Here is a 25,110-nt window from a genome sequence, read left to right as displayed (position 1 = left end):
TGCCAACAGAGAATGAGTGCTAACGTACACAGGAAAGGAACAAAAAGGGACTTAAAAGTTGTGGGTAGAGACAAATATATAGGCAAAGGAGAATGCTTTGCAGGAACGTTGGTCTTTTCCAGACCAAACAGGCAAAGAGTACCTGTGCTTTAATATCTGGACATCATCAAAAAGGAAAGATAAAGTGTTGAGTGTCACTAAAATTGTATTTAAAAATGCATCATCTGGCTGCTAATTTGTATATACCAATTTGGTGAAAGAATGCATCCTATATTGCTGGAAGTATAACAACTGAAATTCTCAGCAACTTTGCCCTGGTGTTAATCAGGACTTGAAAACCTGTCCAAATAGTTTACTGGCATGTTCACCAGTTTGCAGAGCGAAATGTCAGTCCCATTTCAAGCTCAAGGCAGACAGGTCTTAACATGCTGATAAAAAAATATATCCGAAGGGAAACATGCTTGGTCCAGTGGCGAGAGGAGCAAACTGAGTCAGGGCTGCTGGGTTCTATTCACAGCCCAGATGTTAATTTTCTGTGTAACCTTGGAACATTGGAATTGCCAGACTGGATCAGACCCACAATCCATCTAGCCCAGCATCCTATCTCCCACACTGGCCATTACCAGATGCTTGAAAGGAAGGTTTAAGAACCCTTCAGGAAGCAGACATGAGGTAATTTGCTCCTCATCATCCTGATCTCTGAGTTAAAGATTGACTTAAGACCTGAAGCATGAGATTTTATATCCTTTCCACAAAATCATCATTAATTATAGCAACTCTGGATATTCTTTATGTCCATATAAATATCCAGTCCCTTTTTGAATCTTGTTAAGTTCCTGGCTTCAACTTTTTCCTGTGGCAAGGAGTTCCATAGTTCAATTATATGTGAGAAAGTATTTTCTTTTATCCATGTTGAGTCCCCCCCCCCCTTGGTAACATCACTGAATGTCCTCTTGCTCTGAGACAGGGAGAAAAGAAGTTCCCAATCTACCTTCTCTAGACCACACATTTTATATAGTTTTAACATGTTCTTTCTTATTAATGTCCTTTCTAAGGTCAGGAATCCAATTTTTTACTCTCTTCATAGGACAGTTTTTCCAGGCCCTTGATCATTCTCACTCTTCTCTGAATCCCATCTAGTTCTGCAATTTTATTTTGGATATTCCAGATAAGGTCAAATCACTGATTTATGTGAAGACGTTACAATATTCCCTTGGTGTTCACACCTCAACTGCTAGAAGAGTCTATAAGGTGCCACAGGACTCTGTCAATATTCTCTTTATTATTCACCATCCCATTCCTTATGCATCCTAATATCTTATTAGCCTTTTTTTTCTTTTTTACCACAGCAGCACACTGAGCAGAGGTCTCCATTGAGTTGTCTACAGTGTCACCCAGGTCCCTTTCTGGAGTTGATATAGTTGATTTACAACCCAGTAAGGTGTATGAGTAGTTTAAATTTTCCCTTTCAATGTGCATTATTTCACATTTATTGGTAGTGAATTGTTTGCCGTCCTGTTACTCATTCTCTCAAGATCCTCAGAGTTCTCAGAAACCTAAATAACTCATCTGCAAATTTTGCTACCTCACTAATCACCCCCTTTTTTAGATCACTAAGATATATTAAACACTGGACTTAAGAGTTCATGGTGCCTTGTGGCCCTAGCAGTTAACCTTTTGCCAAGATGAAAACTGACCATTTAATCCTACTCTGCTGTGTGTCCTAGCCAGTTTTCAAGACAATCATTCAGCCTCTGTGCCTCAGTTTCCCTACATGCAAACTGAAGTAATGCTCCTTACCTACCTCACAAGGGGGTTGTGAGGCTGAGTTCACCAGTGTCTTTGAGGCACTTTGAGATCCTGGGGTGGAAGGTGCTAAAGGAGGGCAAAGTTTAATTATCCTGATTGTCTAATTCAGTGGCTCTCAACCTTTCCGGACTACTGTACCCCTTTCAGGTGTCTGATTTGTCTTGTGTACAAATCAGTACACAAGTTTCACCTCACTTAAAAACGACTTGTTTACAAAATCAGACACAAAAATACAGAAGTGTCACAGCACACTGTTAGTGAAAAATTGCTGCCTTCCTCATTTTTACCATATAATTATAAAGTAAATCAATTAGAATATAAATATTGTACTTACATTTCAGTGTATAGTATATAGAGCAGTATAAACAAAACATTGTCTGTATTAAATTTTAGTTTGTACTGACTTCACTAGTGCTTTTTATGTCGCCTGTTGTAAAACTAGGCAAATATCTAGATGAGTTGATGTACCCCTGGAAGACCTCTGTGTATCCCCAGGGGCATATGTACCCCTGGTTGAGAACCACTGGTCTAATGTGTAAATCGGCACTGATCAAATAGAGCACAGCCTATCTCACCCTCCTGACTGGACAAAAGTATCTTGATCATGCCCCTAACATATCTGGGTAAAGTGGTGAGGTGAGGACTAGGAGGGGCCAAAATTAATTAGTGGGAGGAAGAAAGAGCTGCCGTCCTCTTGGTTAGGGTTGACCAGGTTGGGAATGCAGCAGGGCCAGCTTGATGGCCTAGTTTCCAAAGCCCTCCAAAAATGCTAGAGGTGACTTGAAGTGTGAGGGGGCCATATGACTGTGCCCCCCCACACAATATTTCTGCCTTCCATTTAGCACAAAGGTTTTCCAACTGTGGGGTACACCCATTGCCTTCTGCCAGGAGCAGGCCAATCAGAAGCTGGTGGGAGCCAAGTGGCCCGCTCGGGCCCTTGGCTCTCCGCGCACTGGGAGCCATAGCGCTGGCTGGCTGCCCCGCCCCCTGAGCTGGGCTGCCTCTGCATGGCTGGTGCTCGGAGCTGCGCCCGACACACACTTGTCTCTTCTCCAGCTGGCGACTCCCCCTGCACATGGAGCACGGTTGCCATGAGACGCTCCCCGAGGCGCTTGTTCGCCACTGCCCTGGCGTTCTTGGCTCTGCTGTTGCTCCTCAGCCCAGAGGCGACGCATGGGGGTCACATGCCCCCCCAAACCTTTAAATTATGCCCCCTCCACCATCAAGAGTTACCTGTCATTGCTGAACAATGCTGTTTAGCCTTTAGTGTTTATCTGCTGGTCTCTTGCATGCACAAAGAATTACAAACATGACAACCGATTTGCTAGTGCAACCAAAGAAAAGGAAGCTTTGTCCCAGAGACTTGCTGTTTAACCTGCTGCAACCACAAACAAGCTCTGTGTGATAAGAATATGCTGAAGGCGGGAAAGTCCTTCTTACTTGACGAACACTGGACTTCATTATGTTCCCGAAACATTTTGGTGCCAGTACTTTCCGACACAAAATGAGTGTGGCTGCAGCACAGCGGCTGTCTCAAAGCAATACTGCAGGGTAACAACAACAGCGGGTACTGTATGGGTATGTCTACGCTGCAATTAGACACCCATGCCAGCTGACTTGGGCTGCAGGGTTGTTTAAATGTGTAGGCTTCCAGCTCGGGATGCAGCTCAAGCCCTGGGACACTCCCACCTCACAGGGTCCTAGAGCCCAGGCTCCAGCCAGAGCCCAGATGTCTACACTACAATTAAACAGCCTTGCAGCGTGAGCCCAAGTTAGCTGGCATGGGCCAGCCGCAGGAGTCTAATTGCAGCGTAGATATATCCTATGTGTGTACATGCAAGCGGGGGAGAGATCACATCAGGCTGTAAGAGAGTGGGAAAGGAAAGGGTGTTGTTGGGAAAGGTTTCATAAAGAGACCTCACAGCAAAACTGAGAAACATCTAGACCTTTTCATGACAGATATACAAATTCTGTATCATTAACCTGCAGCGCAACAGATACTGATCATGATTAGATTACAAAACTAACAGTAACAAGAGAGCAGGGTTCTGTTAAATTCATTTGCTAGATATCCAAAGAAGTTATTTAGTTTCATATGTTTTCCCTTCATTATGACTCAACGCAACAAGATTAGCATTGGCATGAAACAGACCCTAGTATTGCAGTCAAGGTAAAAATATCCTGTTCCTACACATTTATCCACAGTGAAATCTAGCCATGGTCTTGTTGCCAAAGTGACAGCTAAGCATGCTGGTTCAACAGAACCAAGTTTATATTACACCTCTTTTTAGTGTTCTCCCCTGACCCCAGTCCCAGGAGGGTAGCCTCCTTGAAAGATCAGTTGCGCAGGAGCATGATCAAGCTGTGTGCACTGTGGCTCAAACACAGATTCCTGGTCAGGCTTGCGATAGCATAGCTTCACGTTACACGACAGAGCAAGCAAAATAATCCTTTACTGCACTGCAGCAAGGGACAACAGGAGCACAATTTAAGTAGTTTTGCTTCTGTGGGCACGACCTGAGTCCATGACAGCTTCCCTACAGGTTATCTATAGCTGTACTGTCAACCCCAAGCATTCAAAAGTCACGAGTCAGGCCCTAAAATACCATGAGATTTTGAAAAATAATAATTGCTGGCAAATAAACAGAACCTTTCTGGTTGTTAGCCTTTAGGATTCATGTTTTCAAGGTTTTTCCCTTTGAACAACAAATTAAAAAAAAATGTAATTGAGAACAGAGAGCCTTGGCAACCACAATACTCCTGCTGGGACTTTTATAAAGACACCAACTCAAAGAGTTGGCAACACTTTACAGAACGGCACGAGTGTCTGATTCAGCCAGAGTGCACACAGGAAAGCAAAATTGAACACACCATATAATCCCACTAAAATATACTTAAAGTGCAGGTCTAGCAGCTATGACAGCAGCAGAGTTTCAACACTGTCCTCTGCTGCACTGTTCATCCCCTCCGTAGTCACACAACTGTGGGCCAAGACTGAATTCAGGATCTCTGTCGACAGAACAATTCAGTTGAGTCACCTTCAGCCAGGCCATCCCACTCTTATCTGTTACACTACTCACCTATGCTATGACCTTATGTTACGCCTCAGGGCAGGTCTACACTATGGCAGGGATCGACGCTTTGAGATCGATGCACCGGCAGTCGATTTAGCGGGTCTAGTAAAGACCCACCAAATAGACTGCAGATCGCTCTCCAGTCCACCCCTATACTCTACCCTTGACGAGAAGAGTAAGGTAAGTTGACGGGAGATTTTCTCCCATCGACCCCCCATGGTGTACACCCCAGGGTAACTCTACCTAAGGTATATTGACTCCAGCTATGTTATTCATGTAGCTGGAGTTGCATACCGTAGGTCAACTTACCGTGATAGTGTAGACATAGCCTCAGTTAAATTAGACACAAGGTAAGTGAAGTAATATCTTTTACTGGACCAACTGGTGGAAGGGACAAGCATTCGAGCTACACAGAGCTCTTCCTTAGGTATAGGGAAGTTAACCAAAGTGTCTGAGCTAAATACACGGTGGGACTGATTGTTAAACATAAGGGGTTAAGAACATAAGAACGGCCGTACTGGGTCAGACCAAAGGTCCATCCAGCCCAGTATCCTGTCTGCCAACAGTGGCCAATGCCAGGTGCCCCAGAGGGAGTGAACCTAACAGGCAATGATCAAGTGATCTCTCTCCTGCCATCCAACTCCACCCTCTGACAAACAGAGGCTAGGGACACCATTCCTTACCCATCCTGGCTAATAGCCAGTAATGGACTTAACCTCCATGAATTTATCCAGTTCTCTTTTAAACCCTGTTATAGTCCTTGCCTTCACAACCTCCTCAGGCAAGGGGTTCACACTCACTGAGCAGTTAAGGGATAGCAGGTAGTATACAAATTGTGTAATAAGCCATAAAACCAGTGTCTCTGAGAAGTCCACATTTTTAGTTTCCAGCACAGTTATGAATTTAAATTCTCAGGCTCATCTTTTGAAGGTATTATGCAGGTTTCATTTGAAGATGAGAACTGAGAGGTCAGATATGGAGTGATTGCCTTGTGAAAAGTGTTTGTGTCTTATTTTTCTGTATAAGTTCATTCAAGAGCATAGTGATTGTCTGGTTTCACCCATATAGTTGTTGCTGAGGCATTTGATGCACAGAAGTTGGTCCAATAAGAGGTATTACCTCACCTACCTTTGTCTCTCTCAGATCCTGGGAACAGCATGGCAACACAGCACTGCCAACAAACCTTATTTATAACACACCTTAAATACAAAAGTATTGGGCGAGGATTACAGTGGAAACAGAGCAGCAAGTCAAGCAATGGTACAAACAGTATTTCTCATTTGGTAGCAAAAATGTCAATGCAGTACAGCACTAGCATTAAGAAGGTGGGGAAAAGGACAGTATGTTTTGAAAGGACATTTAAAATGATGAACTGGGTGAGAAGTGAAGAATGGGAAGCGCTGGAGAACTGGAACTATGAAAGAAAAAAAACATTTCGCAATAGCAGATGCAGAATGAATAGCAGCAAGAAACTGAATGGAGGGACTGGGAAGGGAGGAGGGGAGGAGAGGTACCAGATTGAGTGACAGTTGATCTTACAGTGTAGCACAGAGATGGTAAACTAAGAAGGGGATGTTAAAGATAATGCCTGACTGCATGATATGGAACAGCACTGAGTGGCTGAAGCATGGGTTTGGGCAAGCAAGCATAATAATACCAAAGAACTACAGGCATTAAACTACAAATGCATGGCTCAGGATTTTGGCAGCATCAAGGGTAAGAAGCTTGCAGACCCACATCATTCCTAATGCTAGAGGTAAGTACAAATTAATCCTTGTGTTTAATAATAAAGGTAAGATTAGCTCTTTTTACACACTGGACATTATGCATATAAAAAAAAGTTTTAAAATAGCCCATTTTAAAGGAAAACCAAGCACAATGTTCACTTTCCATATTTTAACCAGACATCCATCAAATTCATCAGCCTCTGTGATTGACTAGACTCAAGACCGGGGGTCTCAAAGTCCCAGCTCACGGGCCATCTGCGGCCCAAGAACCTCCCCACTGTGGCCGGCAGAGGGAAGACCCAGGCAGCCATGCTGCCGGCTCTTGTCTGCTGCAGGTGCCACCCCCCGCAGCTCCCATTGGCTGGGGGAGAAGGACAGCGATACCATCACTAGTCGCTGGGCAGAGTCAGCATCACTTTTTTCCACAATGAATATTAACAAGTCAAAATACCGAACACAACTATCTGATGAAACCTTCAGGATTGCAGCAAAGTGTGCAACTGCTCAGTCACGGAGGCCAAACATCAACAAACTGACAGAACTGAAGCGTTGCCAGGTGTCTGGCAAACACTAACAACTCTCTAGTAGGCAAAAAATTGTATAAAGTCGTATGACAGTTTTATTATTTCTAAGAAATTCGAAATCAAAAATACAATATAAACATTTTCTTTTCTGAACACCATCTTCAGTGACGTTATTGGCCCGCTGGGAGGATTTGAGGCCTGGCACAGGCCCTAGGGTAAATTGCTCTCCTCAGGACTCTTGTCTGCAAGACAACGAGGCTATTCTAGCCAGCCAACCTACCCTTCTGCCCCAGCAGGCATAATTAGCTCCGTGGACTGGGCACCTACCAGTTTTTATAACTGCTTTATGCAGGCTTGGAATACCAAACACCATTTTAGCATAAGCTCAGATATCAGCGAATACAAACTGCCATGCTGTAGCTCAGAGTACAGGCTTGGTTTTACTGTTTTTAAAGTTCATCGAAAAAGTTCTGCCTTACTATTTAAGAAATGTACAATTTAAAACTAAAATGTACAGGCAAGCCATCTAGTCCAAGCTGCTCGAGGCAGTGATCTTATCTCTTACATGTCAGAAATGCCTACCACGCTGCTGGCACCACACAAATCATAAATAATCAAGGATGAAAAGCTCACATTGGATGTTTGAATTTGGGAGGTGCCAGGACACTGGGGGACAAGGAGGGACCCGCATAACCCACTGCTGAGGGTGTGTGTTACACAAGTGCATTGCAGGGCATTAGATGTGATGAAGTTACCTATGTGGAAGTCATGAAAAGAACTGTAACAGAGCACATCATAGCAATGGGGTGGAGCAGGCAAGTACCCCTCTAATATGAAGCTAAAGAGACCCTGCACAAGGGATCACAGAGGGGCCCAATCAGGGGATTAAAAAAAAAAAAAGTTAATTATCGAGCCCACAGTCCTAGTATGCTGTAGGAAGTTGCAGCCATTTATAGTAGTTGGCCAGACTTTCTGGTGTGATCAGACAGGCAATGTGACCTAATGGTTGAGCACAGGACCAAAATCCAGGACATCCAGAGGTGTATCTGTAGCTCTGCCAGCAGTTCACCTGTGGCCTTGGTCAGGTCAAATTCGGTGTCTCTTGCCCATCTCTAAAAGAGGTAGTTGTGTGGGCACACGCGTGGAGGGTATTTACTTTACAAGGGGGTCACACAAATCAGTTTGCACTGCTCTGTGAAGTGTTACATAATGGCAACAGTAGTCAGCACCCAGATATAAAAAGTGTGTGGGAAGGTGGGGAATGGAAAGGAAAAAAGTGTCTTCCTACACCTTGCTCAATAGCTCCAATATCCTCTCTAGTCAAGATTTGCCCAATTCCATCCTTTCCCCTTTTTCCATGATGTTCCAGCTAACTAAAATTTGTTTGTTCATTTACTGGCCTGATAGCTAGAAACAATTTACTATAGACTAGGTTTCAGCTGCTGGTGTATGGTAGTAACAATGTACATTTTTGAAGAAAGGCTTGAGGAAGCTCACTACATATTCATATCCATGCTTAAAATATTCCAGGAAATGAGTTTATTTTGCTGGAGCCGGAAAACACTCCCAGTATATTTATGCAACTGACCTTGATAACCATTTTTCCTGTCATTATAGTAATAGAAAAACAGAAAGAAAAAACAGTCTAACCAACAAAAGCAAACTTTATAATCTGCATGCACCACCCATCTGGACCAAGTAACAACCCAGATTTAGGCACAATGAAAATAAGAATGTTAGATATTGCAAACTCATACTGGAATGGAGTGATTGCATATGCATGGAGGAGACAAAGTACCTTATTGCTGTCACAGGCAATAGCAAGAGCAACTCTACATTGAGACTTCAATCAGTTCAGCAGAAGCAGAACCCGACCTCTATACCCAGAGTGTACTAACTCCCACTAGGCAGTATCAATTCTTGAGCAGTGATAGTGCCCTGCACAGTACAAATAGAGGAAGATTTAATTTCTGCCCCAGAATCTTATTGGTAATTTCTACCAGGGTGGCTAAAAATTGGACTTTTTAAAATGTTTGTTACTTAAAAGTAACCTAGGAGACTGTCTCATTTTTAAGAGACTTAAGCAAGTAGGAACTTAAAATCCACTTCTCTTAAGCATATTTGACAATTTTCCAAGGCTGACCTGAAACAAATCAGTTTAATTCATTGACTTCAGTTAATCCCGCTGTTTAATGCATCATTTAGTTGTAAAGGTGAAACATGTTTTGATAGAAGTTTGTGTATCCAAAACATTTAAGGGTGCTTTGTTTAATTTTATATGCTGATGTGTTTAATTAAATTGCAGTTACCATCCTTATGCAGCTTGACACAAATCATGAGCAAAAAGTGAATTATGTAGTAAATGAGTAATGATCATCACCATCTTATACTACAATGTACAGTTAATAAGAATTGGAAAATATTAAGCTATATAATTGCTTAAATAAATGCATGTAGTTTTAGCGTACCCTCCTAGGTAGCAAAAAGAGATACCACAAAGAGGTAGTGTAAAGGATATATTTAGTTGTAAATCAATGTTTTAATAGTTATGTCAATCATTGAGAATGCATGTTTCTCTAGAAAATAATTGGAGTACAAATGGAAAAGTGGATTATATCACTGATTTAAAATGAGACTTTCCATTTGGTGATTTAAATCATGCTTTAAATTGCGGATTAAAATAGATTTAAATCATTCCACCTGATTACTACACAGTAATATATATCCATCATATGCACACACATGTGCACACGTTCACACTACCACCATCATCACACTGAAATAGATCTATACACCTGAGCACTTCCACTCAAGAGAAGCACTAGAAGTAGGGACTCCTGGATTTTACTCCTGTATCTGCCACTCGCCTCATGATCTCATGCAAGTAAGTTACTCAACCTGTGTCTCAGTTTACCCATCTGCAACATGAGTGTGATAAAGGATCTGTCTACACTGCAAAAGCTACCACATGTTAAAATGCAACAGTGCCTTTTACAATTTAAACCGTTTAGTCCAGCCTATGTAGACCAGGACCAAGATAGGTTAACCATGCTGGGCCATAATCCAAATCCAAATCCAGTAGCGTCTCAAAGCACTAATACTTTTTGCAGTTTTGTGTAGACATACCCCAATAATCACCTACCTATATAGAGTGTTGGGAGACAACTGATGTTTGTGAAGTACATGGAGGTTCAGGATTAAGGTGGATATACACAAGTACAAATATTAAAGGCCTCGTCTATTAGATCTCTGTTACGTACTGATTTAGGTGATGTAAAAGAAAATTTAGAAAGTGTAAATGACTTGACAACAGTGTTTGTAGTTAAGAGTATATTTACAGTGGAAGAAAAAATGGTAAAATTGCTGAAGAATATCAGAAAACAGGACATGCCAAAAGATGCAGGAGATAGCACTGATATTAGATATATGCAAGGACAGTAGTATCCAGTCAGGATGAACTACCAATACACACCAGGTAACGGAGGAAAATCTAACCCTGAAAATTTAGCATACAGATTTATTTCCCCCTCTCTTTCAATGGTCAAAAAGCTTATTGCTTCTCAGACCTATTAAACTAAATAATAATTGTTAAAGATGCTAGGTAGTTACAATGCCAGATTTTTTTTTTGTCCTTTGAGATGAGTGAGACTGACTGGACTGGTAAACTAAGAACTGGATTTAGTTTCAAAAGGCTGAATACAAAAATATCTTGTACTAGAAGGGGGGGAGCGGGAATACAATGGAATTTGCTGTTCACAGTTCAACTCTTATCTGCTTCTTATCTTAATTTCTTTCACTGCTGAAACATAACAGGAAAGTGATACCAAACGCTGGCAGCCAGAAATGAATTTCAATGGGTCACTTGGAGAGAGAAGTCAGGAAGGAGGGAGAGTTTACCATGAGCGGCACATTTGGCAGGCCTGGTGCAGAACATCAGTTTATTTAAATACACTTCTACCCCTATATAACGCGACCCGATATAACACAAATTCGGATATAACGCGGTAAAGCAGGGTTCCGGGGGGGGGGGAGGGGAGGAGGAGGCTGCGCGCTCCAGCGAATCAAAGCAAGTTCAATATAACGCGGTTTCACCTATAACGCGGTAAGATTTTTTTGGCTCCCAAGGACAGCGTTCTATCGGGGTAGAGATGTATATAACTGTCTCAAAAAAGGTCCTTCATGCAGAATTACAGAGAAACTGAGGAAACAAGTTACCAACAAATTCCCACAGAGCAGTAAGTCCACTAAGTAAATCCAATACATTCTGGCCAAGCTTTTCAAAAACAGGAGTCTAACTTTAGCTCCCAAGTTCATATTTAGTTACCTAAATAAGAGGCCAAATTTTCAACAATGCTAAGCACCCAGCTCCCATTGAAGTAAGTGGATACTCAACACTTTTGAAAATCTGGCCACTTATTTAGGTGCCTAAAGATGGACTTGGGAGTCTAAAGTTAGTCTTCTATTTTTGAAAACCTCAGCTTCTGTCTTCAAGTCAGTGTTATTTTAGTGTGTCCAATTATAATGCTTTCATTCCATGCTGTTTTCAATTTAAAGCAGTTTTTCTTCTTTACTATAATCTACTTTCTTCTCCCCACTCCCAGCCAGGTCTTGCAAGTTTGTCTGAGCCTTGCTGATTCCTTGTTTCTTCCACTCCAGCATTATACTCAACAGCATCCTTTTGGTGCAAGGAGACTGGATACAACTCTTCTCAGTCCATTTATGCCACCTAAACAGTTGGTCACTGACTGACTGTAGGAATTCCTCTTTCCCCACTAGCTTTCTGAATTGACAGTGCTCCCATTCCCTATGGGGCTCAGGGAGCAGATGGCAACTAGAAGTCAAATTGGAGTCCCTTGTAGGCCATCCAGAGCATTCCACCTCTAGGAGAATGGGACAATGCAAAGTTTGTGTTTTGAGGTTTGTTAAATTTGCAGGCTATTAGTTCATAGTGTCCTGCTTTCTGAGGAAGAATGAATTAGTGATGTAGTCATGTCAAGTGACAGAAGGAGAAACTTAAGGGAGAGAAAATACAGATGGAACTTACAACTTTCTTCCCCAAAACACAGCTTTGGTGCTTCACTCCAAAGAAACCTCAAACCGTTTGTATTTAAGAGAACCACGCTTTGGGCCCAATCCTGCAAAACACTATTACACGTGTTTAATTTTAAGCATCTGCATCCATAAAAGTTAATGTGACTACATACAAGCATAAATAGGAGCAGGCCTTAAGCTGTCAAAACAGATATACACACAATGAACCAATGGCTTCACAAGAATAGTTTAAATTAATTCTGAAATGTGCATTGTAATCAATCTTGTGCATTTCTGTATAATTTTTTAAAAATCAGCATAACTACAAGGAAACTCTCCCACATATGCGGTATGTGAAAAATATCACTGAGAATCTGACTTATGTTAATAGAAGGAAACTCAGAATTCTGACTAAGCAGTGCTCTATACTACAAACCTACGTTAGTATAACTACGTCACTCAGGGGTGCGGCACCCTGAGCGACACATTTATATTGACTAAACTCCCATTGTAGGCAGCGCTATGTCAACACAGCTACTGCCTCTTGGGGAGGTGGAGTACCTACGCCAACGGGAGAACGTCTCCCGCCAGTGTCAGTAGCATTTTCACACTACAGTGACACAGCTGCACCACTGCAGCACTGCTAAGCGTAGACAAGCCCTATAACTCCCTTCTATCCTCAAAATCATGACACTGAGCAGGCACACCAGCTCTCCTATAACCACATCAGGGGAGCTTTGAGCAACGAGTGATTCTGCATACCATGAGTCCAATCCAGTGTGGCCAACTCATGCAATATTTGGTGTTTTTCTTAACGTCCCAGCTCCTCAAGGCCTGTAATTGAGATTCTTAACTTTCATTTTTAGGAAAAATTATGTTTAAGCCTCACAGTTGTGGAAAAAGCTGGAAAAATGTGATCCAAGTGTAAAGGGCTCAAACCCAGAAGTCAAATAAAACAACCTGTTTTTGTTTTTTAAAAAAATCATGATTTTTTTTTTAAACCCAACCTCATGCTTCGGGGTGGGGGGGGGAAGAAGAGAAGAGAGAGGGTCTGACTTGTCATGCTTAAACACTTGGCGATAGCAATGCTGCAGAGACTTTACTTAGTCAAAACTCCCAGACACCTTTGTTCATTTTGCTTGCATGAGAACTGCAGGGTCAGGGATTACGCGCATGCTACAACATCTGGGTGCAAGGGGATGAACTGACAACAGAGTTTCAGCCAGAACTCTGAATTTCCTGCCTTTTGTTAGTTAAAGCCTGGACATTTCACATACCAAAAATATCCATTTAAAACCACATGAAGTGTATCAAGCTGTGTTTGGGGACTGAAGTCTTTCCCCCCACCCCTTCTTTTAAATAGTTCACAAAATATTTGGTTCCCAAGGAAAATAATATAAACAAAGTCTAGAATAAGTACTTTGTTTTAACTTCAGTGAAACAACACTTCACTGGATTAGACACGCTGGGGTTGTTCTGTGTTGCAAAATGAGTCAAAGATTGAAAGGTACACCGTTCGGTTTTAAAATGTCACGTTTTAAAAATAAGTGTCCTTACTTGTGCGCTACCAATACCCCTCCTTGGCGGGTGGGACAACGCACTCTAGCTACCTGCGGGGGAGCTTCTACAAACACCAGAGAACTGCTCCTGTCCTGGTGTGTCCCCCACCCCAGATCCTCTCAGTGGTGGACCCCAGCCATGTTCTTCCCCCATCCCTGGCAGGGTGAGACAACACATTCCAGCTATGTGAGGGGCAGCTCCCATAAGCTTGACCTTAAGTTTATTTATTTATTTTATAACCTTGTCCATTTGCCTCTGACCCATCGCTCACCACATTCCTCTTTTGGGCTGTAGCATCTGTCCACCTCCTTCCTCTCGCTGACTATTTGCTCCACTTCCCCATCCTAGTCATCCTCATCCTGCTAAATTTCCACCGGCTCTACCTGCATCTGTGCTCTCTCCATCCCAATCTCCCCGCTCCTCCCAGCACAAATCCAGGTCTCTCATCCACACCATCCTCTGCCTCCTCACCTCTGGTGACATTTGCCCAAAACGTCTTCTGTAGCTTTCACAGAGGCGGGAAGCTCGCTAGAGCTGCAAGAGCGGGACAGCAGAGTTTGTGGCGGAAACTGTGCGGCTCAGTTCACGATGGCCGAAAAACGGTGGGAAATGGTTAGATAAAAGAGTAGATAGAAAGATGGGAGGACATGAGAGGTGGATTCATAGTACCAGGAGAGAGGCGGTGCACCGTATTGCACCATCTGCTGGCAGTATAGCGTCTGCCGTAGCTTTCACAGAGGGAGGAGCGAGTGACGATACACACCCAGAAACACCAGCAAGAATGTTTTTGCCCCATCATGCACTGGGAGCTTAACCCAGAATTCCAATGGGCGGCGGGGACTGCGGGAACTGTGGGATAGCTTCCCACAGTGCACCGCTCTGACATTCAATGCTAGCCTCGGTACTGTGGACGCACGCCGCCAAATTCACGCGCTTTAGTGGGAACACACAACACCGAATGTATAAAATCGCTTCCGAAAATTTGAATAGAATAAATTTGAATTAATTTCGTACTGCAGACGTACCCTTAGTCAGGAAGTGGAGAACACAGACTGCAGATGTAAATACATTCTGCATGTTTTTCAGCACCCTTGTACAACCGTTCACACAGGACAGATTTAGCAAGTACTTGGCCACAGAGGCACCATGACTTGTAGGTTCATTTCCCCTTTACTACTACTCCTGCAGTAAAGTTAAATAACTTCAGGTTTATAAATAAAACAAGATTAGACTAAAGAACTAAACATGTCCTAACATCTACGTCAATTTATTGTAACATAAAAAAATTGCTCTTTTAAAAAAAATTACTGCAATAATCATCATACTGAAATTCTCTGATGGAAAGTGCTATTAGAAGTGCAAAGCCCTTTGCAAAACAATGGAATAACTCTTCCAGCACCACTGGAAGAGGCATTAATCCTATTTTACAGCAAGGAAGACAGTCACAGAGATTAAATACTCAACTAATCTCTTGAACATCAGAAATGTGTATTACTCTCAGAACATGCAAGTGAGCATATTTCTTGCCCTTCTCTCCCACGCCCTTTTTGTGTTGTCATCGCCTCATTTGTTCGTTTCCTCACTTAAGGCCAGATTGCGACAGGCCCCGTACGTGAATGCAGGGGAAGTCCTAGTGCAGCTTGCACAAGAGTGTCTCAACTGCAGTCTTCGGAGTCCATCCTGATGCGGTCATGAGATACATGAACTATTTTGCTTTGTGCATAATTATCATTAATCTCGCCATAGGGCCAAACTCTGGGGTCTAGCCAAACTGCCCACCCAATCTTTGAGCCATTATGTGCAAGCGTGAACCCCCTGCACGGAGTTAGAGCAGCCTGAGAGCTGCTCTTTCTTACACAAGCTGCTAATGACCCCAGAGGAACAAAACGGCAGTGGAGGATTGACACAACATAAGAGTAATCTTGCCACAACCCTCTTTCCTCCAGCCCTATGCTCGAAGCAGACGGAAGAAGTAGCAGAATAGGAGCAGCTACTCCCGCTTTGTCCCACCGGAAGATCCCCAATGCACAGGCATGATCCTCCTGGAACTAGATACACTTGCTCTATGGCCAGAATCCACCTGAGGTGCAGTACAAGGTGGCCATACTGCACTAGAGATTATTTAGCAAATAACTATCTGTCTCAGATCACACCCATCACCCTGGTGTCAGAGTTCACAGGCTTTTCAGTTTCACTCTGGAGAGGCCTAGTTTTCTTATAGATACTGGTCTATGCCACACACCCCCAACCACCACTGCCATTGCTACTGTACCAGATGCAGGAATTACCTGTTTTCCTTTATGTGAAAAACAGAAATAAAAAACAAGCAGAAACTGCAACTGTAACAGGAAACCTAGAAAGAACTGAATCAAAGAAAAAACAGGGTATGCAAATAAAGATTTACATTATTAATCCAAAACTCACACTGTGCATTGGCTTGTAGATCATAGGGATCATTTTAATCCCAAATTTAATCAACAGAATTTTACACATACTTAAGAGTTCTTACAGAACTTGTACAACAGTTCTGCTGAGGCATCACAGAACTGGGCGGTGTTTAAAAAAAAAAAAAAAAGGCGGGGGGGAGAGACAAACTGCCCTCTGGCAGCAGCATTGTATGCTATTCCTAGCCTTTTTAAAGGGAATTTCTGTCTTTTAGAACACTGTAATCCAAAATTCACTCCCTTAAACTAAAACGAGACTGTTTAGGATTAACAGGTAAATTCTCATAGTTTAGTCAGCAAGAAGTTCCAAGAGAAAGTTTCCATAGCCAATCTTCCCTTTCCTCCTGGTGAGCAGAGCTTGGATTAGTTACATTCGCAACAACTGCAAAAAATCCATGACACCCTGAGGTAGACATCCTGCCACTCTGGTCAAATCTCCAAAACCAGCACAGTTTATAAAGCTATATATTATATAACTCCCCCAACCAAGTATATTCAAACTAAAGATTCCAAGTCATTTGGCTAATTAAAAGTACAAGACAGTAAGGTATACAACCAGTCTTAATGCTAGTTTGCAAGCTTTATAGCAGTACAGGCTGGCTGTAGGCAAGCATAGCCAGGAGGAAAAGAATCAATGCCATGTATAAAAGTAACAAAAACTCATCCTTTACTGGTGAAGAATGACTGCCAAACACCAGATTCCTGTTTCTCAAAGGGCTTAGGCAGTTACTAAGACGAGCTGCATGAAATATGTGCTAAAATATCTCAAGAGATTTCCACTACTAAGCACTTGGATCACTGGAAAAAGACTTGCACAAGCCAAAGAGAAAATTCATGCCAAAGGAGGAATGTGTGTTTAACTGCAGTAACATGGTAGCTTTGTGATGTGATTATTTTAGGAGTCAGGGTTCTGTTCAAAAATGTGTCAGAATAGCACAATACTTCACCAGGGAAGGGGGAAAAAGGACCAAAAGTTTTAAAAGGGTAACGTTTAGATGTTTAATCTTACTATAGGGTCAAGTGAAGGGCCCTCCCCTTTCCCTTCTGTCATTTTGGTTTTGCTGGAGATGGAGCTTTTAGTGCGTGCCTGACAAGTACATATTTCTAATAGGGTAAATTTGGGTGTCTCTACTTCCCTTTTAATTTCCCTTTTCTTGTCTCCACCCTTTGCCACCTCCTAGCTTTCTTTCTTTTATTATTGCAATACTCTGGGCTCACCTCACTGAAGTAGGGAACTACTGCTATTCTCTTCTGTTGCAGAAACAGCACTGTCACCCTTTTGAAGAACTAATACTAACCTGAAGGAGAGGCTGCTGCAGTACTGCAGAGGAAATACTCCCACGACACAAACCGACTGTTTGGTGAACAGTTGGCTATCGGGACATGATGGGAAGAGTGCTGGAGATCCAGTGACGCTAAGTTGCCTCCTGAACTGAGCAAGAATAATGGCCCTTGTGGATTCTACTTCTTTTCTATGAACTGACTGTAACCAACAGGGGAATCTGTTTGTATGATCTATGAATTCTGTGTGAGATTATGAACTCTGTACGTATCTTTGCCAAGCAGCCAATTCCATTTTGAATGTGCAACCTTTTACCTTCTCGAGTGTCTGTCTGCCTCCACATTGGGCTGAAATAGTAAAAGCAGAATAGAAGAGAGAGTAATTGACGTGAAATGCTCTACCACTGAAATGAAATTGCTCTAGAGAATAAGATAGCTCCTACCCAGGAGAACTGGGTTTGTCTGAGAAGAGGTTGCCTTGGCAACAAAGTCGCCTGGCAGGGGTCTCTGGTCACCTGGGGAAGCTGGAAAGGGAGTCACCTGACAGAGAAGACTGGAAGGGAGGAACAGATCTATAAGGGATCTTTGGCCCCTTTCAGCAGCTCAAGCTGATAGGCGCTGATGCAGCCTTGAGGCAGGCAGGGGAAACTCTTCTGGCTTGCCTGAGCCCAGATGGTCCCCAAGGACTCCCAAAGGAAGGGTGTGCTCGAGAGGGACATTACAGTTAGGATGCATATTGTTTTCTAAATTATCAGTACTGTCTTGTGCTTTATATGACTAAATATAAAACAGCAATGGTATTAGAATCTGTGCAAAGTGTCTCTGGGTGAGTTATATGCTTCACAATTGCCACGTGCCTCCTGAAGAGAGTTAAACAGCAAACCAGAAAGTACTCACCTTGGAGTGGAGTTCTGGGAGAGGGTACATTTAAAGTGATGGGGGAGTCTGAGCCTGGGGGCCAGTCAGCTGGTCAGCGAGTTCCAGTTCTCAGGAGGGGGTGCCAGACAAAGGGTCTGTGCCTGAGAGTGTGCCAAGGGAGCTCAAGATTGGAGCAGTGGCCAGGCACTGATCAGGCCCCAGGGGCTTAAAACACTCAAGAACGCAGTGGATGGGTCCTTTCACAGCAGTGATGTGTGGCCGGCACAGGAAGCCTGAGACAGTGGCACAAATCCAGTCAATCTGGACATTCAAATAGGTAGGCCAATCTCCCTGATCATTGGGAAAACGAAGGATGTTGATGTGCTCTGGAACCCCTCGCATAGAATGGCCCTAGAACTAATGCAGACCCACAGGGGTTTTCGTACCTGTCGATTTTTCTTGGAATCCTTGTGTATTAGGAAAAGAATAAATTTTGAGAGTCTCAAAGCCCCCCGAGATGCATAATGATCACTAAGAATTGCATTACCTGTCATGACTCTGCTGTAGCCTGTGGATTTGACGAAGGAGAATCAAGTGGTGCCTAGCTGTCTCCCCAAATCAGAGCCAAAACCCCATTCAAGGTTTTCCAAGGGGAAGTGGAAGCATGCCTGAGGAGGATAATCAATTGCAGGTTCATCTTTGCTCATGGAAGCAGAAGAGAGCATGGAAGCCTTGGCTATTAGATGTTTAATTTGTAAGTTAACAACAATTCTGGGAAGTAGGAGCTTTTTATATTCTCTCCTCCCAATCAGGGCTTGGCTCCAGCAGTAAATTATAAGTACTATAAATAAAACTACCCCGCCACCCCGAGACCTCAAATCCCACTGATTACATTTAAAACTTGCCTAGAGTGGAGATGGGGAGGGAAAGTGATTCCCAGTCAATGCAAACAGACACACTGGAGACAAAAAACATTCCCTACCAAAGCAACAAAAACTTCCATTAGCACTAACTGGAATTATGAGCACAAAATATAAAATAAGGATCCACAGAGCAAGGGGCGAGGGGAATTCTGAACTGCTACATAACAGCATTCTTCTCTCAAGACAAATGACAGAAGATTATGATTGATGGGAGTAAAAGTAGCAGTGTCTTGTTCAATAAGCTATTCAAATATAATGTGACAGAACAATCCAATAGGAATCCCCTTGTCTGAGATGAAAATTAACGTGTCTGGAAGTATTTGCATTGTAAACTGTTTTTCCTGAAGCTTAGTACACAGTTGTAAAAAACACCTCCTTAAGTTGAAACTGTGCACAGGTTCAATTAACCCCTTTAGGTTTTCTTTTAAAAAAGAAATGTCTATAGCAGCACTTAATAGATTTTCCTTGTAATGCTTTTTGGCACACCTATACGCATTAACACCCCCATCTTCCCATACTACAGGCTGCCAGCACATATTGCAGCAGAGAGCAGTGCTGCAGCACTTGGAGGACTCAGGAAGCATTTCACACTTCAACACTCTTCCAGGAACCTGAGAGTGCAACATCTGTAAAGCATACTACACAAAGTGATTAGTGTGAAGAACTGCTGAGCAGAGGTAGAATCTACACTCAGCCAGGAAACCACTGAAGGGACATCAACTGCACTAGAAGGCTTATTTCCCTACTTTTCCCCAGCATCTCCCACAGTTTTTCCCTCAGGACTGTAAGCAGACACACACACACAGCATCTTACAGCCATGGTTGCCTCAATGGATCTGGGACTCCTGAAACACCTAACCCATAGGGCCCAGTACTGATGCTAACAGTACAGGCTTCCAGGTAATTTCCCCAGACATTGGAGGATGGAATTACAAGGACTGGCTGAATGAGTTAGCAACAACACAATGTCCGCAATGGGGAGAAATTTTTGTACACTGGACTGGTGGTAACAAGCCCAGTGTTGCTACCATCTGGCACAATCGACGCTTGTAAAATGCCTGGGGATGAGAGTCATGTGTTTGTGTGGCACTGTGCAGACGCTGCAAGCTCAAAATGTCCCAACCAACAGTTTATAGCATTATTTTTTCATCTGACGTACACAAGGCTGCCGGGGCTTCAGTTTCCCGTCAGCAATGCTGCACTGCGAATATATAAAACTCAGAGTGTGTGTAAAATGGTTTCATATATCTTCAGCATGAAAAGCATTTTATAAAAATCTTACTGGTCCCTTACTCAGAGCCTCATCAGAGGAATCATTGCAAGGGACTTGGAGAAAAAGTTGCACAAGGACGGTGAACACTTAATGAGTGGCTGCTATCTACTGAATGAAGCAAATCCAGATGTCCCCCTCTGCACTCTACAGCCCTGTTGTATTAAAGCATCAGTTCCACTTTCCAAATGTTTTTAATGGTGTGCTTGCAAGGGTACATACTGTACTACTGCTCAAAAGAGATGCCACAGCTTCCAGTCTGAATAGCACATTGAACACATTCAATATTGATTATGCTGTGGAATTATAACATATCCAGAGTCCCAGTCCAGTCCAATTAATTCGTTTTATATTTTGGAAACCCCATGCATTAGCAGACAGTTCTTTCCATTCTTGGCCAGACAGTTTTCAAACAAAACCCATTTCTGAGGGGGACAATTAAAAACGAGTACAAATGCTGCCAAAAAGAAACAAAACAAAACCAAGCACCAGAATATCAACACTTTCCACAAGCAGACAACTTATGTTCTGCAGATCTCAGCGTGCTCAGATTCTTGTATGATCAGACATGTGGAAAAAGTTTTGTTAAATGTAACACTACTTGCCACCTGCCAGCAGTAAAGTGCTAGATACTGGTAACACAGATCCTGAACAGCCAGAGGACGACCTCTACAATTCTCAGAGCTACTCTAACTGATTTTACGGCTACTTCCCTCCCACTTGATGGTATTTGCATGCCTCAGGAAAATTAATGTACACTACACTACATTTGCTAGAAGGCCTCAGCTTTCTTCAGATTACAATTTGTCACAGGAACAAATACATACAAAAATAAATTAGACATGATTAAATTATTTGTTCAGATGTTAATTTTAAATCTTCAGAATCATAGAACTGGAAGGGACCTTGAGAGGTCATCTAGTCCAGTCCCCTGCACTTGTGGTAGGACTAAGTATTATCTAGACCATCCCTGAGAGGTGTTTGTCTAACCTGCTCTTAAAAATCTCCAATGATGGAGACTCTACAACCTCCCTAGGAAATTTATTCCAGTGTTTAACCACCCTGAGAGTTAGGATGTTTTTCCTGATGTCCAACCTAAATCTCCCTTGCTTCTTGTGATATCCCCAGAGGTTAAGAAAAACAATTTTCTTCCTCCTCCTTGTAACAGCCTTTTACATACTTGAAAACTGTTATGTCCCCTCTCAGCCTTCTCTTTTCCAGACTCTTTTCCAAACTGTTATCCTTCTGAAAATATAACAATTGCTCCCAACCACAGTAGAAGTGTAGGTCCTCTGTACTAAACAGATTTCATGACAAAATATTTTATTTTATTTTTAAGCAGCTTTCAGAGTCTGGAAATAGATGTAATTAATTTAGAAAAATCTTCAGTGCTGTCGGAGTTCGAAGGCCTCCATCTATCCAAAGAACAGATCCTGCACAGGTCGCAGTAGGGTTGCCAGCCATCCAGTTTTCACTCAGACAGTCCGGGTTTCAGTTTGTGTCTCCAAGTGCCATTTGACAAGTCCTGATGTCCAGTTTTTTTATCCGTGGGGGAAGAGGTGGAGCAGCGGTGGGGCCTCGGGATTCCGGTTACCAGCCATCAGAAAAGTGGCAACCCTAGGCTGCAGTAATGGAAGATGCCGCTTGCACTGCCTCATCCATGCCCTAGAAAGCAGTGGCCTCTTAAGATAACATAGTTCAACCTCTGTGTCCAGTTCAGTCCTGGACAGCTCTCCTGAGAGTGCCAATAAGGACAGAGATTAGAATCAGCCAAGCTGGTGGATTTTGTTAAATGGGACACGTTAACCAGAAAATGGAATGACACCAATTTATTTCACATAAACTAGTGAACGGCCACCAGATGGTAGTTTAGTTTTGGTCACTACTGTCACCCTGGGCTGTACTGGAACTCGTGGCACTAGAGGTAAAGAATATGTATCCTACTACCAATTCCCTTAGCCGTTCACTTCTGCCCGTTCCCCAAGCCCCAGAAATTCCTTTAAGCTATGTGACCAGTATTGCTCACAATATTCCAGAAGGGGGAACGACAGTATAACTGGCAAAACTTGGATTGCGAATTTATATACTTCTATTACTCAGAACTTATATAGCACTTTACATTTTCAGAGCACTGTACAAGTATGAACTAATAAACCACAAAACAGCTACTGTATTAAATGAATGCCTGCATGTGTTCACTGCTTCAATGACCAAATGCCCATATGTAGCAATTTTATTATGTAGGCTGTTAGTTAAATTTACCTTAGTTCTCACTTGGGCCGTAACAAACACTATAATTAAAGTTACATACAACATTTCATCACAGCTCCCCTGTTCTGTCTGGTCATAACTCTAAAACATTCTGCTTGGGTCTGAAACGTCTAATTTCTTGCCTCAATCCAAAGGTAAAATTTTGTGAAAGACTGAGGATTCTCTCTTCTATTATTTTGAATTACTGGTAACCAAAAACAAGAATTCAGAAATTGCTGAAGAAAGCAAGCACCTCTAAACTTAGCTATTTCTCCATAGGAAGTTTCTCTTGGGGTTTTGTTTGCTTGTTTGTTTTTTGAAGAGGTGTTTAAAACGATAAGCATCTGGGAGGAAAATGTCATTTCTGAGCATGCTCAGTAGTATCTGCTAAGATTTTTAGTAGCGCATAATGAAGTCCGATCACTTTTAGGACACATTTAGCAGCAGGGAGGGGGCATTCTCCCTGCTTAGCCTGATCAAAGACCCCAAAAGAGACTAGCAATAATGCTTGCGTAATAGGCATGAAGGAGTTTTACTTAAGCGCACAGAGAAAAAATTCTTAAAACAACTTTGTTGGGTACTGGAGAATATCACAGAGATTGAGAAAACTGTCCATCTCACAGTTTGAAGGTCTTCTCATAAATCTGCTGCATCCTGCAATTTTCTGAAAAGTCTAAGTTTTCATTTTAAAAACCTCTCTTTCCCATTGTGAAAAAACAGCTGTTAAAATCTGCTAATGTGCTTCAGCCAAACAGCAGCAAAGGTGTGAACTTATCCTGTCCCTCCTTTACCGCATTCACCCCCAATGAATTCTGAACTTCAAAGCCAATGTGTATATGCATTCAAGAATCATAGGACAGAAAGGGATCTTGAGAAGTCCCCTGCACTCATGGCAGGACAAAGTATTATTAGATATTCCTCCCCATTTTAATCATTAATGGAATCATCTGCATGTTAACCTCTTGAAATGTTTTTTTGTGCTCTAACAACTGGCTGAATTCTATAAAAAAAATTCACAAATGGTTATGGTGGGCAGACTCCTTTTGGTAAATAATAATTAAAGGTGATCTCACTCATACCTTTTTTAAAAAGCAACATACATTTTTGTGCAATACAAAGTTACAAAAAAAGCTGCATTGACAGTATTGTGGCCTTTTACACATTTTCATATTAGGCAGTTTTAAATAATTTTTGTCCTGTAAAAAATATTCTAAAAGCTCTGAAGTTCATGCAAGATTGCTAAGCAAAAAAATTTTGTTCTATTATTCATATTAAAAAAAAAAACTGGGGGAGTTTATCAAGACACTCAATAAAATGTCATAATGAAACAAAATATCCTCTGTGAAAATGCTGTCACTAGGGGAAAAACAAGTGCATTTCTTGTATACATCATATGCACAGCACAACAAAATCAGTGTGTGAAAGGAGCAAAACTGAATTATGAGGATTGCTATGTCTCTCCCACCACCACATGAAATGTGATGCCAGTTTCTTTTTTAAAAACACAGTATCATGTAAAGAAAAAACTGCAACATCTGATGTAGAAACTTATCCTCCAAACATGACTTCATGTTCAATTTTATTACAGTACCTAGTTTAGTAGAAGATACTTTATCATACAAGTTGGTCAACTCCCAACTCTCCCAGGGTGAGTGTTCTGTGCTCCAACTTATTTAAGAAGCCGAGGCCCTAGGACAGGGATGACCAACCGGCAGCTCCGGAGCCACATGCGGCTCTTCAGAAGTTAACATGCGGCTCCTTGTATAGGCACCGACTCCGGGGCTGGAGCTACAGGCGCCAACTTTCCAATGTGCCGGGGGATGCTCACTGCTCAGCCCCTGGCTCTGCTCCAGGCCCTGCCCCCACTCCACCTCTTCCTGCCCCTCCCCTGAGCCTGCCATGCCCTCGCTCCTCCTCCCGCCTCCCTCCCCGGGCCTCCTGCACACCACAAAACAGTTAATTGGGAGGTGCGGGCAGGGAGGGGGAGGTGCTGATCGGCGGGGCTGCCAGTGGGCAGGAGGCACTGGGAGAAGCTGAAGAGGGGCTGCTGACATATTACTGTGGCTCTTTGGCAATGTACATTGGTAAATTCTGGCTCCTTCTCAGGCTCAGGTTGGCCACCCTTGCCCTAGGAGTACATTGGTATGAATTATTGAACAAGCTCTTTTCCAATAGATTAAGATATAATACGCAATACACGCTTGGGAAAATCAGGATAGCAATTACAGCAACTTTATTAAAATCATTACACACAAGGACGGTCATAGTGTAGCAGCTGTACAATGTTCTGCCGCGGAGGAGATCACACCAGTTCAGACTGACTTAGTCCCTTGCTGAGTCAGTAGGAACTGGGAACCCC

General features: G+C 42.6%; 1 protein-coding gene across 1 annotated transcript in view; it reads right to left on the bottom strand.

Moving 5' to 3' along the window:
- The window catches only part of TESK2 (testis associated actin remodelling kinase 2), a 94,736-nt gene that overhangs the window by 34,260 nt on the left and 35,366 nt on the right, over positions 1 to 25,110 (bottom strand). The gene's annotated exons all lie outside the window — the stretch shown is intronic.

This window comes from Terrapene carolina, unplaced genomic scaffold (genome assembly GCF_002925995.2).
Source record: "Terrapene carolina triunguis isolate 2854851 unplaced genomic scaffold, T_m_triunguis-2.0 Scaffold110, whole genome shotgun sequence".
Taxonomy (NCBI): domain Eukaryota; kingdom Metazoa; phylum Chordata; order Testudines; family Emydidae; genus Terrapene; species Terrapene triunguis.
The sequence above is the reverse complement of the archived record's forward strand: the minus strand, read 5'-3'. Positions and strand labels throughout refer to the sequence as shown.